This window comes from Leptonychotes weddellii, chromosome 10, assembly GCF_054177405.1.
Source record: "Leptonychotes weddellii isolate Sample4059 chromosome 10, ASM5417740v2, whole genome shotgun sequence".
Taxonomy (NCBI): Eukaryota; Metazoa; Chordata; class Mammalia; order Carnivora; family Phocidae; genus Leptonychotes; species Leptonychotes weddellii.
In genome coordinates, this window is record NC_138378.1 from 100,588,381 (window position 1) to 100,604,090 (window position 15,710).

Consider the following 15,710-nt stretch of genomic DNA (forward strand, 5'->3'; position numbering starts at 1 on the left):
TCAGCTCAGGTCATGATCCCAAGGTCCTGGGATGGAGCCCAACATCTGCTCAGTGGGGAGCCTCCTCCCCGCCGGCCTCTGACCCTGCTCCCCCCAACTCATCCTCTCTCTCTGTCAAATAAATAAATACAGTCTTAAAAAAATAAAAATAATTGGTTCTTTTCATGCAGAGGCAGCCTAAAGAAAGATCAAAAGACAAAGAAAAAGGAATTAAGAGCCAGTCCTAGACAGAAACCCAATGACCAGGTGAAAAGGCTGAAAGCTCTTAGGATACTCAAGAATAGGGGTGTGAGGAGAAAACAAAAGCAGCGCACCCGGGACAAAGCAAGCCCCCGCCTCTCACTGTAGGCTGCACCTGTCACCAAGGGCCCATACTTCTGTGGCATCAGCTAAGGTCTGTGAGTGTTAATTCAATGAGGGGGAAGCTAAAGGCAGGGTCTGGTAGATGAGACTCAAGCATACCCTCCTCCCTGCGGGCAACCGTATGAGGACCCAGGAGATGGGAAGGGAGATGCGAGAGTGGGTCAGCGCACCTGCCCAGCCTTTGCCCCACCTGAAGAACAGTGTTGGTCATTCCCTCGGGAAAGCTAGGATATGCCTGAGACCACTAGGGATCATCAGCACATCATAAGTGCCTCCTCTGTAGGAGGCATCATAACGAACCCTGTGGGGCAGGTCATGCACACAGAGAGGCACGGAGCAAGACCGCCTTAGCAGGACTTTTGTCCCATATTATCATTCTAGAAGAGGAGAAACGGAGGCCTTTGGCCAGGAGTGACTTACCTAGGATCGCATAGCTAAGTCAGGGGGGTGGGGTGGAGGCAGGGGCTAGGATCCCAGACCGCTGTTTTAGATTCTTGTCTCAAGGAGCCTACAGGATGGTGTCCTGAGAGAAGTATTGGACCAGATGTGAAGGGGACTTGGTGCTAGCTCTGAGCCACTACTAATGATGTGACCTTGGGCAGGTCATTTTACTTCCTTCAACCCTTCGTTTCCTTACCTGTGAAGCAGAGGATGGAACCAGATGGCCTGTTAGGTCTCATGTTATAACGATCAGGACAAACTAGATTGTGCTGGGATAATGAACAACCTCCAAATGTCAGTGGCTTAGGAAGAAGGTTTATTTCTCGCTCACATTATATGATCGTGGCAGGTCAGCAGGGACACAGACCGATGGAGGCTCCACCTTGACACATGTTTTGTGGGGAAGAAAACGTGGCAAGTACCCCCTGGCTTTTAAAGCTTCTCGCCAAAATTGACACATCACTTTCACTTATATTTTGTCTGCCGGAGCAAGTCGCAGGGTCATCCACCATATGCCAGGAGAGGAGACTGGAAATATTGAAAAGCAGTCCTGCCACCCTTAAGGGTCCTTACTTTGTGACAAAACAATAGAGCTGTGTGGGACAGGTGGGATGGGAGCACCACCCTGTGGACTTGATGGGAAGGCTTCCTGGAAGAGGCTGTACTCTGGGAGGCAGAGTGTGGAGATCTTTCCAATCTAGAGGGTGTGGCAAAGGGCACAAAGAATGCTAACTTAATGGGGATCTGCCTGGTTTGGCTGAAGGGTGGGTACACCAGGCTGGAATAACCAGAGAGAAATTCGAGACCAGATCACTCAGGGCTTGGAGTGCCAGGAGGAGGGGTGCGTGCCTTATCTGCTAGGCTCTGAAAGTTCTGAGCAGGTCTGTGAACTTATGAAGCAGTGTGGGGATGGTATTAGCAGCCCCAGGCAGTGGGGGTAAGGATGGCATCGCGGTGGGGGACACCAGGTAGGAGGCCATTGGTATTCTTGGGGCTGGAGGTGATAAGGGAGTGACAGTTGATGGTGTAAAGGGAGGAATAAAAATACGCAGGAGGTTTTGAATTCATACGACTGGAAGGAAGGTGGCATCTGCAGAAAGAAGGAAGTCAGGATGGGGAGCTGGTCTGGAGTGAGGGAGGTGGGGAGCTGTGCTCAGTTCTAGAGATAAACCAGGGGGTCTCTCTTCTCATCTCCAGGGCAGGCAGAAGGCAAGGGAGCATGCGGAGAGCCCTAGATGGTTGTCAGGTGTGTCAGTGGGCTGGCGCCATCCTCCTGGGTGTGAAATTTCATGTCAGTATTCCCAGGACGCCCAGGGAGGATCCTCTAGCCCTACAGCCTCTGTCGTCTCATCATGTGCAGATGCCCCAAAGGGCACCCGGGGCTTTCCTGAGAGGGGACAGGGGTAACCTGAGGGCTTTCAGGGGTCCCTCCTGAACTCTAAAGTGAGAATCAGGCCGAGGGCATGGACGGTACTCCTGCCTGGTCTGGAGTCCTGGTCAAAGGCATGGGCAAAGTCCAGGGCTCAGCCCAGGGGAGGTCCGTGTATCAGAGGTCCGGCTCATTCCTGACTTGTCATTTTGTGCATTTTGTCCAGATCTCAACTTGCTGCTTCTAAAGCAATTGTCCTGAGTTAATCTAGAAAAGATATTGACACACCCTCTCAACCCCTGCTGCTCATGATCATCCAAGACTCTGAGTATGATTATTTAAAATAATAATGAAAAGCAAAACAGGAAATTCTTATCCGTTTTGGCAGGAAATTCTTTAGCTGCGTGGAAGGTGCTGTGCTGGGGGTTTGTGCCCTCCAGGAACTGTTTGGAAATGATTTATGGTTCAAGATGGCGCCAGTCCTTCCTCAACCCACTGCGGTAGACAAGGGAGGGATAAGCTGGACCCTGGGAAGCAGGGCCTGCATTATCTCAGAGTGTGCATTTCTGTTGATAACATGTTCATTGTCTCCACTAATAAGTTATGGTCCTGTTTTCATCTTGCCCCCGGAATGGGAAGTGCCAAATTTAGGCAAAATAAAGATGTTCCTTTTCAAATTTGAAAAGTTTAATTCCTTAGTATGTATTATTTTATGAGGAATCTGAGATAATATGACTTAGGGGGGAAGGTTTACATTTATTGGGGACATATGAGTTCCAGATATTGTGACAGACCCTTTGTCATGTTATCTTCTCTAACTATGGGGATTATTTTCCCCATCTCACGGATGTGAAAACTGAGGTTCACCGAGGTTAAGTAATCTGGTCTAAGTCACTTAAGTAGGAAAGGTTGGAATGAGAAGAATAATGTTTTCAGTAGACTCTGAATTACCTGAAGGCCCGGGCCAGGTCGGCTTTGCTCACCACTGTGTCCGCAGCACCTGGCACAGTGCCTGGAATATAGTAGCTTCCAGCCCCCAAAATAGTTCTTGAATGGAAGAATTAAGGTGTGAGGGGAATGGGGAGGCTGATTATCTTAGTTTTGCTGTGACATCCTATGCCTAGGCTCCCTCATTCTGTTCCCATAAAGTTTTTTGATTATGTCTATAGCACCAAAGAAAACACATCTCATTAAAATTTTGAAGGATCATTGGTTTTTACCAAGGGCTAGCTAGTGTTATGGCCTGACCTGAGTCCCTTCCAAAATTCATATGTTGAAGTACCTCAGAATATGACTGTATTTGGAGATATGGTTTCAAGGAGGTAATTAAGGTTAGAGGAGATCATTAGTGTGAGTCCTAATTCAGTGTGACTGGTGTCCTTATAAAAAGAAGCAGTCAGGACGCAGAGACATACAGAGGAAAGATCATATGGAGATGTATGGAGAAGATAAGCCAAGGAGAAAGGTCTCACAAGAAACTATGCCCCCTTGATCTTGGGCTTTTAGCCTCCAGGACTCTGAGGATAGAAATTTCTGTTGTTTAGGCCACCCAGTCTGTGAGCAGTCCATTATGGCAGCCCCAGCAAATGAATCCAGCTGGTCTCTCTCAGTGTCTCATTATGTCCACCTGTCTTGCTCACAGACCCTCCGCTCTCCCCCCCATTGTCTGGACAATGCGTTGCTTAAGGTCAGAAGATCTACTTTCCAGTAGCTGGCAGGTTCCACTCTCTCAGCCGATTTCTTCATCCATATTTGTTTGGCTGGCAAAGGTTTTGTTTTTAACTGATTTTTAAATGTCTCCCTTTTAAAGGACACACATTCTCCAGCTCTCCACTAGCCGGTATACCTATGGTCTTATTCCTGTCTGCTTTACCCATCTACACTCAAGTCTGAACCACTTCTGGCTCTACCAGCCTCTGTTATGGGATTCTAGGATGCTTTAGCACACAGCTTACCCTGTGCTTGGCCTCATGCCCAGGAGGCTTGTCACGGCCAGGGCAGGGCCCAGCCCCGCGAGGCCTCCTCTGCGGCCAGGGCTTGGCACCTGTCATCCTGCCACTTGGTCAGTTTTCACACCTCTGACTTAATTTAAATTTCCACCTTCATGAACTTGGGACTACTCACCCTTGTTTTTATACCTACCTCAGCACTGACTGGTATTTAGGTCCTCTGCAGGTCTGACTGACCTCAGCAATTCCATATTGATCCATGCCTTTAGTCATCCATTCAGTGAATGTTTATTGCTGGTTTTTCAGTATGTCTATTTAACTTGAGTATTACCTTCTGTGCTGTTAGCTTATTTATGGCACGTCTAAGAATTTACAATTCTTTATAGTGTGTATAAGAATTTTATCCCTCTAATTCAATTAGGCTGACCCTGGGAGGTAGGCATTATATACCCATTTTACAGATGTGGGAATGGAGGCTTAGAGATTTTGAATTACTTAACCAGAGTCTGATGTGGCTAATACCCAGAGCCACAGCTATTCCCTGATCTTCTGGCCCGTCTTTTCAGGACTCCTGTTTGCTTCTAACTCCTGCCAGATACAAGGGGGAGAGCTTTTTCGGCTTTGGAGAAGTTCCTAAATTCTAAGAGAATATGCCCTAGAGAGGAATTGTGTGTCTAAAGTCTGCTCCCGTGAAGCCACGATTGAAACAAGTGGGCCCAGGATGGGGGAGGCTGGATATGAGACAGTGTCAAAGGGGGATTTGAGGATGTGGGCCAGGTGGGAGGGGAAGAAAGGGGACATTCTAGCAAGCCCACACACCTGCTGCAGGCCTGAGTGCCTCTCACCCATGCAGCATTTGGGAGAGGCCGGGCCTGGGGCCTCAGCTCTCGGGAGCTGTATTTGTCAGGAGCTGAGGACTTAACAGCGAAAGCTTGACTTGGAGATGGAGAGCAGAGAGCTGGAAGGTCAGTGACCAGAAGGCTCTAGATAGCAGAGGGAGCTAAGCCAGAGCATGAAATGAGGACTAGAATGGAGACTGAGACTTTAGCTCTGCACCAAACTCACTGAGCAGCTGAGAATGTGTTTCTATAATCTGCAAACCCAGGTGTTCTTTGCACACCAAGATACTTCTTGGTAGCATAAAAATTGGTAATAGAGAGAGAATTCATTCTCCTTTTCCAGTTAGCCTTTCTGCCTCTTCCAGGATCTCTCTCCATCCCCACACTGTCTATTTGCATGTTGTAGGATGGCCGACTTGTTCGGGTTTGCCTGGGATCTTACCGGTTTTAGCACTGAAAGTTCCACATCCCAGGAAACCCCTCAGTTCTGGGCAAACCAGGATGGTAGGTCACCCTAAAGATCTTTCCCTCCACTGACTCCTTCCTAACCTGTGGACAGGCCCATGACTCCTCTTCATTAAACAATTCTGCTTCCCCTTAAGCTCCTAGTCCACTCTCTTTCATCTATGGATTGCTAGACTTCTTCTACTTGGAGTCCATCTCACTATGTCTCCGCACCTTCCAGACAACTCCTGAACCTTCCCTATCAAACTTTACCAGCCCTCATTCTTGATAACCACTGGGTTCTGGGATCCCATGTTCTCCCTCTAGCTGTGAAGCAGGTGCCTCTCTGTCCCAGGTCTAGGGCATGAGTGCTACCTCTGCTCTATCTCTCTGCCCATTTGCAACAGCCCTCAAGGCTCAGGTCTTGGACTGTGTCCTTACTGATCTGCACAGATGCCTACAAGAGTCAGGCAGGAAAGGCCGTCCATTAGACAGACTGAGTAAGGATGGGAAGAACCAGAAACTATGGGCTCCATTTAGAGAGGTTTTTATTTTGCAGGTTTTCGTGACACTTGGCTACCCTTGGTTTCAGTGCACCACTTTTGAATTTCAGCTGCTACATGAAGTAAGGAGGAGGCTTTATCATCCAACCTGGGACTGGAATATTTCCACCCAAAGGCATAGGAGGAGATCTGGATATATCTTTGGCAAGAATTCTGAGAGTGTTTGGAAATACCCCGTCCTTGACTTGGGAGAAGAATTCTCCTCCTTACAGTGGCATAAGTCTCTCTCTTCACCTGCCTTTGTACCTCCCCCCAACCCTAATCACAAGGCTCTCACAGTGCAGTCAGGACCCTGATGGGGACAGGAGAGAACCAGCTAGTCAAATCCTGGGAGCTCTGTTCAATTCTCCTAGCTGATGAAGGCCTTTTCACTCATCATGGGCTCATTCATTTTTCCACTGGACTTCAGGGGCAGAGCGTGGCCTTCTAGTGAGCAACGATGGTCAGAAACTAATGAGCAGGTAGATCACAAGAAATCACAGATGAGAACCAGGTCAACAACTTGAATGATTAAGCTATTTTTAGTACCAGTGTTACAAGTCTAGGAAGGACTTTGAGGAATAATTTGCCTATTCTTCTTGTCTCTAGTGGAGCTGTATGTAAATAATCTCCGATTTTCTGTATTCTAATTCTTATTTCCATGAAGAGTTTGTGCCCTTTGCTTCTTTAAAAAACAACCCCCCCCCCCAAAAAACTCCTTCATACCTGGAATTTTTTGTGAGTTTTAAAAAACTATACAGTTGGATATAAAAGAGGTGGAAGGTATATTTTTTATCCTTGAGAAGTCTCCAATTACAGACAGGAAGACAAGGTATACATAAGATTAACAACCCTTGAAAAGACTTCTTGCTGCTTCTCTTGGCCCTGCCACATCATGGATGTCAAACTTGGGCAAGTAGCTCTGATGTCTCATCTGAGACTTACTCTTTAAGTATCTCGCCCGTCATAACAGAGATCACATTACAGGGTTGTTCTGGGGTCGAAATGCATGTAAGCAGCCCAGCCCGTATACAGTATGGATTAACAAATGTTAGTGATCATTAATAACTTGAATTCTTACAGAAGTTTTGGTGATAGAAGCATTATTACCTTTATTTTATAGGTGAAGAACACTGATATTTAGTTGCTCATGGAAACTAGTTGCTCATGGTGGATTTGGGCTTCCAGCTTGGGCTTCTGACTTCCTAGAATCAGTATTTACACACTATTAAGGTGCAGAGTAATAGTGCCCCCCCCATAACACCAAGAGCTTCTAGAAAGTAAAATAGAAGGCTTTAGTGCTCAAGGAGGTGAATTTCACAACTGGTCTGAAAGTGAGTGATGGTTATAGAAGTTGAGGTTCCGTAGGTCTCGGGGTATCTGGTGGATGTAGGGGAGTCTCCATGAAGAAAGGGAGCTGCCAACATCAGGCATATGCCTGCCTTGATTTGTCCTTGTCACCATTTGCCTGCCTCAATTGCAGAGGACAGAAGAGGCATGAGCTTTGAGTATGGGAGGGCTGGAGATCTCTCCTCCAGTGGCCCAAACCTCAGGCTCCCAGGGCTGTCGTGTGAGCCCTCCAGGGACTGCATTCACTGGGCCTGGGCCAGTTCGTCTGGCACCGAACACCAGTGGATTGCCCTGCTTAGTCTAGGTGGTTTGGGAGGAAGAACAGGAATAGGAAACCCAAGCCTATCTTCCTGTACCTTGTAGTCTGCTTGGCAGACAAAACAAAGACACTTGAGACCCTTAAGAAGCCGCTCAGTCTTTTGTGATGAGATGCTGACTTCGTGGGTGCTCTCGGAGAGTTACCGTGGACTTGTGACAAGGCTGGAAAGTGGGAAAAGTGGAGACAGCCAGAGTGGGCTCATCCCCTGGCCACTTTCTGTGGAAGCACGTTGGCAGCCAGTGCAAGGAGGACAGGGTCTAGCGCCACACGGAGGGGAGCAGGAGAGGGCGGTTGGGTCCATTGCCGACAGGGTCCCGTTTTATTCTCATGCCAACCCTGTGACAGTGGGTTTAATTATCTGTGTTTTACAGATGTGGTTCAAAGATGGGTTCAATTATCTGTCCAGATGATATGCTACAGAGGCACTACTGATGGGCTTGGTGGCCTTGAGAGGTGACTGTTTCATCACATGTAAACCTTGTCCTGGATCTGCAGATTGCTCAGCTGGAGGCACTTTTCAATGTTGTCTTTCCAAAGCCAGAATTACTTAATAGAAACAGGGCAAGAAGGTTCTGGTATGGCGTTTTGCAAAGTTGTTCCCAAGGACTCTCCAAAATTGTTGTATCACTAGAGAAGCAGGACGAGAGGAATGAACAACACACACACACACACACACACACAAACACAAATTCACACACAAGGCAGACACACAGACACACAGACTCTCACGCACCCACAAATACACACACACACACACACACACACACACGGATGCTGAAGCCCTGTAGACGCTGCAGTGCTCCCAATACATACTTTGCCAAAAATGTTGGATTAGGGCCAGAAACTACAATAACTGAAATAACTTTGGAAGAACCCCTTGGGGGCAGTGGGAAGAGCCAGGGGAAGGGCATGAGAAGGATTATCTGACTCTTCATGCTTGTTTAATGCTCACAGAGAAAGGGAGCAGACTGAAATTAATCACCCCCCTCCCATCCCAAATCTGCTCTTTTTATTGAAAAAAAACCGACTGTGGTTTGAGACACATGAATGATACATTTGGTTTTCAAAGGAAATTTTATTTTTGTATTGGAAGAAATGTAGTTTTGTTTTTTTTTTAAACTTATCTAGAGAGTTGCATTTCCTGAGCTGTAAAGAAAAAAAAATTCTTTCCCTTCTTGAAACTTATCTTCTTTTCTTTCAACAGTAAGTCAACTTGGGTTATTTTTTTTTTCCATGCCTAGATCAAATGAGACCAACAACGAAGGGAAGTGACAAGTTGATCTCAAAGCTTAGCCACGGTGGAAGGCAGGCCCTCTAAGAACTGAAGTGGGGTGCCGAGAAGGGGATCTGGGCACAGGGGGATCCCTGTGTGCCCCAGATTAGCTGCCCTTGTAAAGATGAGGACATTGCACATAATTAATTCAACAAGTATCTATTTACATCTTCTTTCTTTTCTAGACCCAAATTCCGCCAACTCAAAACTCAGTCCCTCACAATACTTACCAGGCATGGATTTTATTTTGCTTAAGTGAGAAGGGGATGAAAGAGCCAGGGAACCCAGCCGGCTGAGCCCCGAGTTCACGCCCACAGCACCCCCATCATCGCTGTGTGCAGATGCTGAGCTCCACATGCACAGGGAAGGCCTGATTTCTTTCTTCCTTTTTTAAAATTAATAAACTTTATTTTCAGAGCAGTTTTAGGTCCACAGAGAAACTGAGCAGGAAGTGAAGAGAGGGGCCCCTGGGTGGCTCAGTCGATTAAGCATTGAGCCCCGTGTCAGGCTCCCTGCTCGGCGAGAGCCTGCTTCTCCCTCTCCCTCTCCCCCTGCTTGTGTTCTCTCTCTGTCATATAAAAAAATAAATAAAATCTTAAAAAAAAAAAAGAAAGTGCAGAGAGTCCCATCTGCCCTGTCCCCACACAGGCATCCCACACAGCAGGGGTCCACTGTTAGGCTGGAGGAGCCTAGAGAACACATCATTATCATGTGAAGCCCACAGTTTACATTAGGGGCCCCTCTCAGTGTGATATACTCTATGGGTTTTGACAAATGTGTGTTGACCCTACTTTCTTTTCTGATGCGGTTCTGTGTGCATATTTATAAGGCAAAGTATAATAACTAGAGAGTGATTCTGAGAAGATACTGGATTCCGAAGAAATGGGTCCTGACATGTGGGTGGCCAGGGACAGTTGTAAGGAGATAGAACTTGGTGGGTGTCTGGGGCTGGGGGGACATGATGGTTTCTGAGGGCCCATTCAGCTCCAAGACCCGCGCTTCTATAACCTGGCCGTCCACTATGAGGAACACACCCGTGAAGCCGTATCCTGTAGGGGTGCTGCTTCCCCATTCTGCCCACTCCTGCCGATGGGGCTTTAACATAAGGATCAGTCAGGATTCATGGTGTCTGGGCTTCTATTTGTTTGGTAATGTCTCAAGAGGATTGTTTGTCTCCATACTTTTCAAAGATGATAAAATGATTGAGGACATGGAATAAGATCTGTATGGCTTTTAAACTTAATTAACTATGCATATATAATTACATATATATAATATAATTATGTATATAATAAACCAGAGATAATGTACAGTATGGCTCTGGGATTAAATTCGATTCCTCTTCACTGAGGACCTGGGGGCACGTTAGCCTAGGACGAATGTGCCACAGTTCCGCACGTCAGTGGCGGTGAAGACATTGCTGAGTGATCGGGCAGCCACACTGTGACTCAGGTCCTCCCATCGGCGTCCCCACAGCTGCTACCAATCCGTGGCCACTGGACGTGGAAAGCAGCTGAGGGGGTTCTGATCCCCATCAGATCTTTTGTTGTACCAGTTCTTTGTCATCCACTGATCTTTCATAGCTTATGAGTCTGGAATTAAAAAAACAAAACAAAACAAAAAAACCCCAGCTTATCACCAGGGCTTTTATACCAAATGTAGAAACATTTCAGTCTCTGTATGCAGTTGTCTGGGTTGCTGCTTAAGGACAGTGTCTTCCTCACCTTCATTCCTCAGGAAGCCTCCTTCCCTTTAATGCTTACTTCTTCTTCTTCCTTTTTTTAGAGAGGGAGTGGGGAAGGGTAGAAGGAGGGGGAGAGAGAGGATCCCATGCAGACTACAGGCCCAGCACAGGGCCCGACACGAGGCTTGATCTCATGACCCTGAGATCATGACCTGCGCAGAAATCAAGAGTCGGATGCTAAACCGACTGCGCCACCCAGGTGCCCCTCCAATGCTTACTTCCTGAGAAGCCCAGGCTGGAGCCACAGTCCAGGAAAGAATGCTCTCTCCCTCAGCTATCGCTCTCTGTCTCTCTCCACTGTGGCATGTCCCAGAATGCCAGGGACTTTCTGTCGGTAAGAATAGCAGAAATGACAGATTGAGAGTGATTAGCACAATGGTCTCATTCTGCACAGAATAAGGGTTTTGTGGTCCTTCTTATCCTTCACTATGAAACAGCCTTCTGGCCAGAGCTGCCTGAGGTGTGACTCTGGGACCATTCTTGCCTTTTCCCCTGTGTTCCGCGGCTCCAGCTTCTCCCAGTAATTCACAGTGGCCTGCCATGTAGGCCACGGCTCCTGCTTGCGTGGTCAACGGCCTAGTCCCCATGAGGCCATCCTCTGATCGGATTTATCACGGAGGCGTTGGCTGTTCGATGGGATGCCAGCCGGGATTTACTGAGCGGCTCCTACTTGCCAGGACCCCTGTTGGAGGCGGGCTGCCCGGGAAGCTGGCTCTGAGCTGGAGGCTGGCATGCGGGAAGCGTGTTAGTGCTCTTGGGCTCAGCACTGGGGAAGGGGAAGGGAGGGAGGCAGAGTGGGCGGAGGGAGTGGCCAGGCTGCCGTGTGGTCATGGGGGCTCAGCTCCCCCACTGTGGGGCGGCCCATCAGAACTGTTCCAGCTTGGGACGAGGGGAGCTGGCCTTCTGTTTCCTCACGGACCGCTCAAGGCAGCTGCCTCAGGAAGAGGGTTCGGCACTGGCAGAAGCAGATTTCTGCAGCCGAGGGCAATTTCTAGAGTCAGCTTGAGGCTGAGGGCTGGCAGCTGTGGGCCAGTAACCACTCAAGGACAATTTTGGTGGCACAGCAAGGCGCCCACGGGACTGTGCTAAGCCCGCTCTATGCCCTTAAGGAGCGTAATGTCTGGGTGGTGGAATTAAATAAGAATGCGAGTGAACAGAGCTCAAAGGTGGCAGTAGGCAGATGGAGATCCCAGAGCCCTAGGGAGCTGTGGATGGAGGGGTCGATGGGGGACGTAGAAGTGTTGCATTTGCTTGGGGACAGTATTTGAATTGAGTGTTGGAGAATACTTCCTTGAGCAGTTTTGTCACTATGCAGTCCAGGTAGTCCGGTTGAAATATGCCGTGCACCAAGGGGCACTTCCCTGACACAGCCCCCTGGGCCTCAGTCAGTCCCTGGGGCTGACGAGGGCCATCTGGTCAAGTGCCGCAGCTCAGAGGCAGTTTGCTTATTCTTGCTTTATCTCAAGAAGTTCCAGGAAATGTAGCTGAAGAGTTCAGGGCTCCAGTTATCTCCAGCCTCACTTCCTGCTGCCACTGGCCACGCCAGGGTAAGAGGACAAGCTGCATCTGGTCTGGGGCCTGGGCAGCTATTCTGCTCGGAGCAGGGGGCACCCGCTGACTTCCCTGCAGTGAATTCTAGCACTTCATTCCCTGCCACGTTCCTGCGGAGTAGGATTTTCTGGAGTGAGGGGAGTTACTTCATCCTGCCGAGAAAGCTGTGCAGGCATTTAGGAAGCAGATAAGATCCAGAGGGCCAGGCTGCCCGCATGTGAGCAGGTGCCTGCCTGGTGGCCTGGCCCGACACCTGCCTGACCGTGAACCACTCCCCTTCTTCTCTGGCGGGCTACCAGGACCCTCTTCCACAGGGCTTCTGTTTCATTCCTTGCTGTGACTTACCTGTGACCAGAGTCGTGGCAACAGCATCGGATCCCATGGTCACACAAGCAGACTCTTGGTTCCTCAGATCAGCATAGTGAGACCCATCTCCGTGGGATGGGGAGACATGTGTGACGGGAATGGTGTGTGTGTGTGTGTGTTCTTGTATGCTTGTGTGCATGTGTGCGTGCGTGCATCGCTGGTCAGTGGAGTCAGGGGAAGGGAGATCCTCTGGCCTCTGGCCTCCTGGGATGGGGGTGGGAAGGAGAGCAGGAGGAACGGGGATGAAAGAGACAGTGGCCTTGGAGAAAGGAGGCCTGATTTCACCAGGGTCATCACTGAGCCAGCATTTCTGCGATTCTCTCAAAGGTGAACCAAATCCCAGTCCTAAGCCAAGATGGGATCGGGGTGCGGTGAGGGTCATCTCTCTACACTGAGCTGGCTTTTGCTACTCAGACAGGGATTGAGAGATGCTATGACAGACAAGACCCTGGCTGGGAGAAAAGGAGCCTTCACCTTACACAACAGTATGAGTCTGAGACTTTATGGATGAAGATAAACATTTGCCATTTGGGTCATGCTTTCATGACATCGAAGGATCTGCTAATGCCTATGAAAGTCTCAGGTGGTCTGCATTGGACCCAGGCTGTTGTGTAGCCACCCTCCCCCCAAACCCACCCCAATGGGTGCTTCTTGTGGGTTCCAAGTCCGCTGTCAGCACGAGCTCATGGTGGCTGGGAGGCCAGGCAGGGACTCCGGGCTGTGTAGGGGCCACAGTGGGCCAGGGCCTGCAGGTGCCCACAGAGAATACCCCCTGGGCGGGGGTATTCAGGCACGCTTGCTCTTCCTGGATCTTCCACACTCTTTCTTCTGTGCCTTTCCAGGCACAGCTCTGGGAAGAGGTAGATTGGATTCTCACCTGTTCCCAGAGCTGAGCCTCTTCTAGCTACCCCAACAGAATTCACATGTGTGGTGTTTATGTTCTTGGTGAACTTTCCCCTCTGTCAGCATCCTCACAAAACTCCAAAAGATGGAGATGACGCCCCACTTAGAGGGAAAATAAATGGAGGCCCTGAGGCCACACACCTTGTCCTGAGCTAGAATTCAAGCAGCCAGCATCCCCAATCAGCTCCAGGCTGACCTGGCCTCAGGCCACAGTTCTACCCCAGGGGACGGGGCAGGGGTGTGGACCTGCCCCTCATGAAATTCTGAGTGAGGAGACACAACTGCTATTTTTGATGTTTCCTTATTCTATAGTCTCAAGTGTTGTAAGTGCAGACACTTATAGCCTCTGGATGCTTAGAAATGGGATTATTACTTTGAAAGTTCCCCAGCCATCAGTCCCTCTGGGGAGCCCTGCCATACCCTCTCCTCCTCACTTACCTGGTAAGACCCACTTCAACACATCCTCGCAACACACACACACACACACACACACACACACACACACACACACACACACACACACACACACACACACACACCCCCTCCAGGGAGCCTCCCCTGCTGCAGCCCGGGCCCCCTCTGCACATCACAGTGGTGCTCAGGCAGCATGCTTATGTGGGCAGACACAAGGTGGCACGTGGCCATTTCCCGTGCTGCTTCCTGGTGCAGCCCACTGCTCCATCTGACCTCACAAACAAGGCTTCCAGCTTCTTGAGCACAGAAAGTAAGCTGCGAAGCTGGGGAAGCTGTTGTATTAGCTACCGGGTCTGCCTCTGGCATGGTCCGCTTCAGCAAACTCTCCCATGGGTATGTCTGGTTGGCAGGACCTAAAATCACACCCTGAACCTGGTTGCAAGGGGGTCTGGGAATTGCAGTGTTTCTTTGTCCAAGCTGTACCCCATCTGTTCAGCTCTAGGCAGACACATGCTCAGTCAATCCCCGGTATCTGTATCATCACAGGAGAAAAGTAAGTCCCATCCGTATTTGACTCCATTCATGCCAAGTTCCCCAGCCTAAAAAGCCACATGGAAGGGCCATCAGTGATGTTCTGAGACGCTGCAGAACATGGCTCAGACAATGAAGGTCCTTGTGCAAATCTCACATGCCTTCAGCTTCAGGCAACCTTGGTCATTAAGAAGGCAGGAACTCAGTCTCCCAGGCTTTCTTTCCTTTACACCCACTCAGGGGACTCAACTATTGGAAGAACTTTAGTCGTGATAGTATTTTGGTCACGATAGTCTAGGTTATGCTGCGGGATCAATAGCCCACAACCATCAGGGGTTTAGCATTAACACCACCAGGGCTGACACCTGGTTCCTGCCACCTGTCCAATGTGGCCTGGATTTCAGAGTGCCCCAGGGCCTTGGGCTGACCACAGCTCTACCTTCACACCTGCTCCCAAATGCATTCTTGGTGAGGCAGGAAAAACAGAGTGTGGCAAACCACACACTCATTTCTGGCAAGGAAAGGACGAAAGGATTTGCTGACACTCATGTTTCACTAACCAAAGCAAGTCCCCCAGCTCGCCTAGAGTCAAGGGGGCAGAACTGTAGTCATCCCTGTGCTGAAGGGACCAGAGAACCAAAGTGCGGTGAACAGCACTGATTACCTCTGCTGGAAGGTGGAAGGGAGAGCCATGCCCCCTGCACCATACCCCTTACACCGTCCTGGTTCCCTGTCACTCCAGCTGGGGCCACTCAACATTCCCCCATTACCATTTCCCTTCAGGCCCTGACAAGTACAGCTTCAAAGATATGGATACTATTTTTACTTGAAAATGTCCTGTGTCTCCCATCCAAGTACTATCCAGGCCCAGCCCTGCTTAGCTTCCGAGATCAGACGAGATCGGGCGCGTTCAGGGTGGTATGGCTATAGAGATGAACCATGAGAGACTATGCACCTGAGAAACAAACAGGATTTTAGAGGGGAGGGGGAGGGGGGATGCGTTAGCCCGGTGATGGGTATTAAAGAAGGCACGTTCTGCATGGAGCACTGGGTGTTACACGAAAACAATGGATCGTGGATCACTACATCAAAAACCAATGATGTATTATATGGTGACTAACATAATAAAATTAAAAAAAAAAAAGAAAGAAAGAAAATGGCCTGTGAAAAACCAGGCATGGTCCCCAGAGGCAAAATTCTCCTCATACTTTTCCTCAAATACATCTGTGGTTCTCAGTCTGTCATGACTCTGTGGGCTGGGAATGCTGCGTGTTTACTTTTGTATAGAAGCCCTGCTTATCCTTCTTGAATT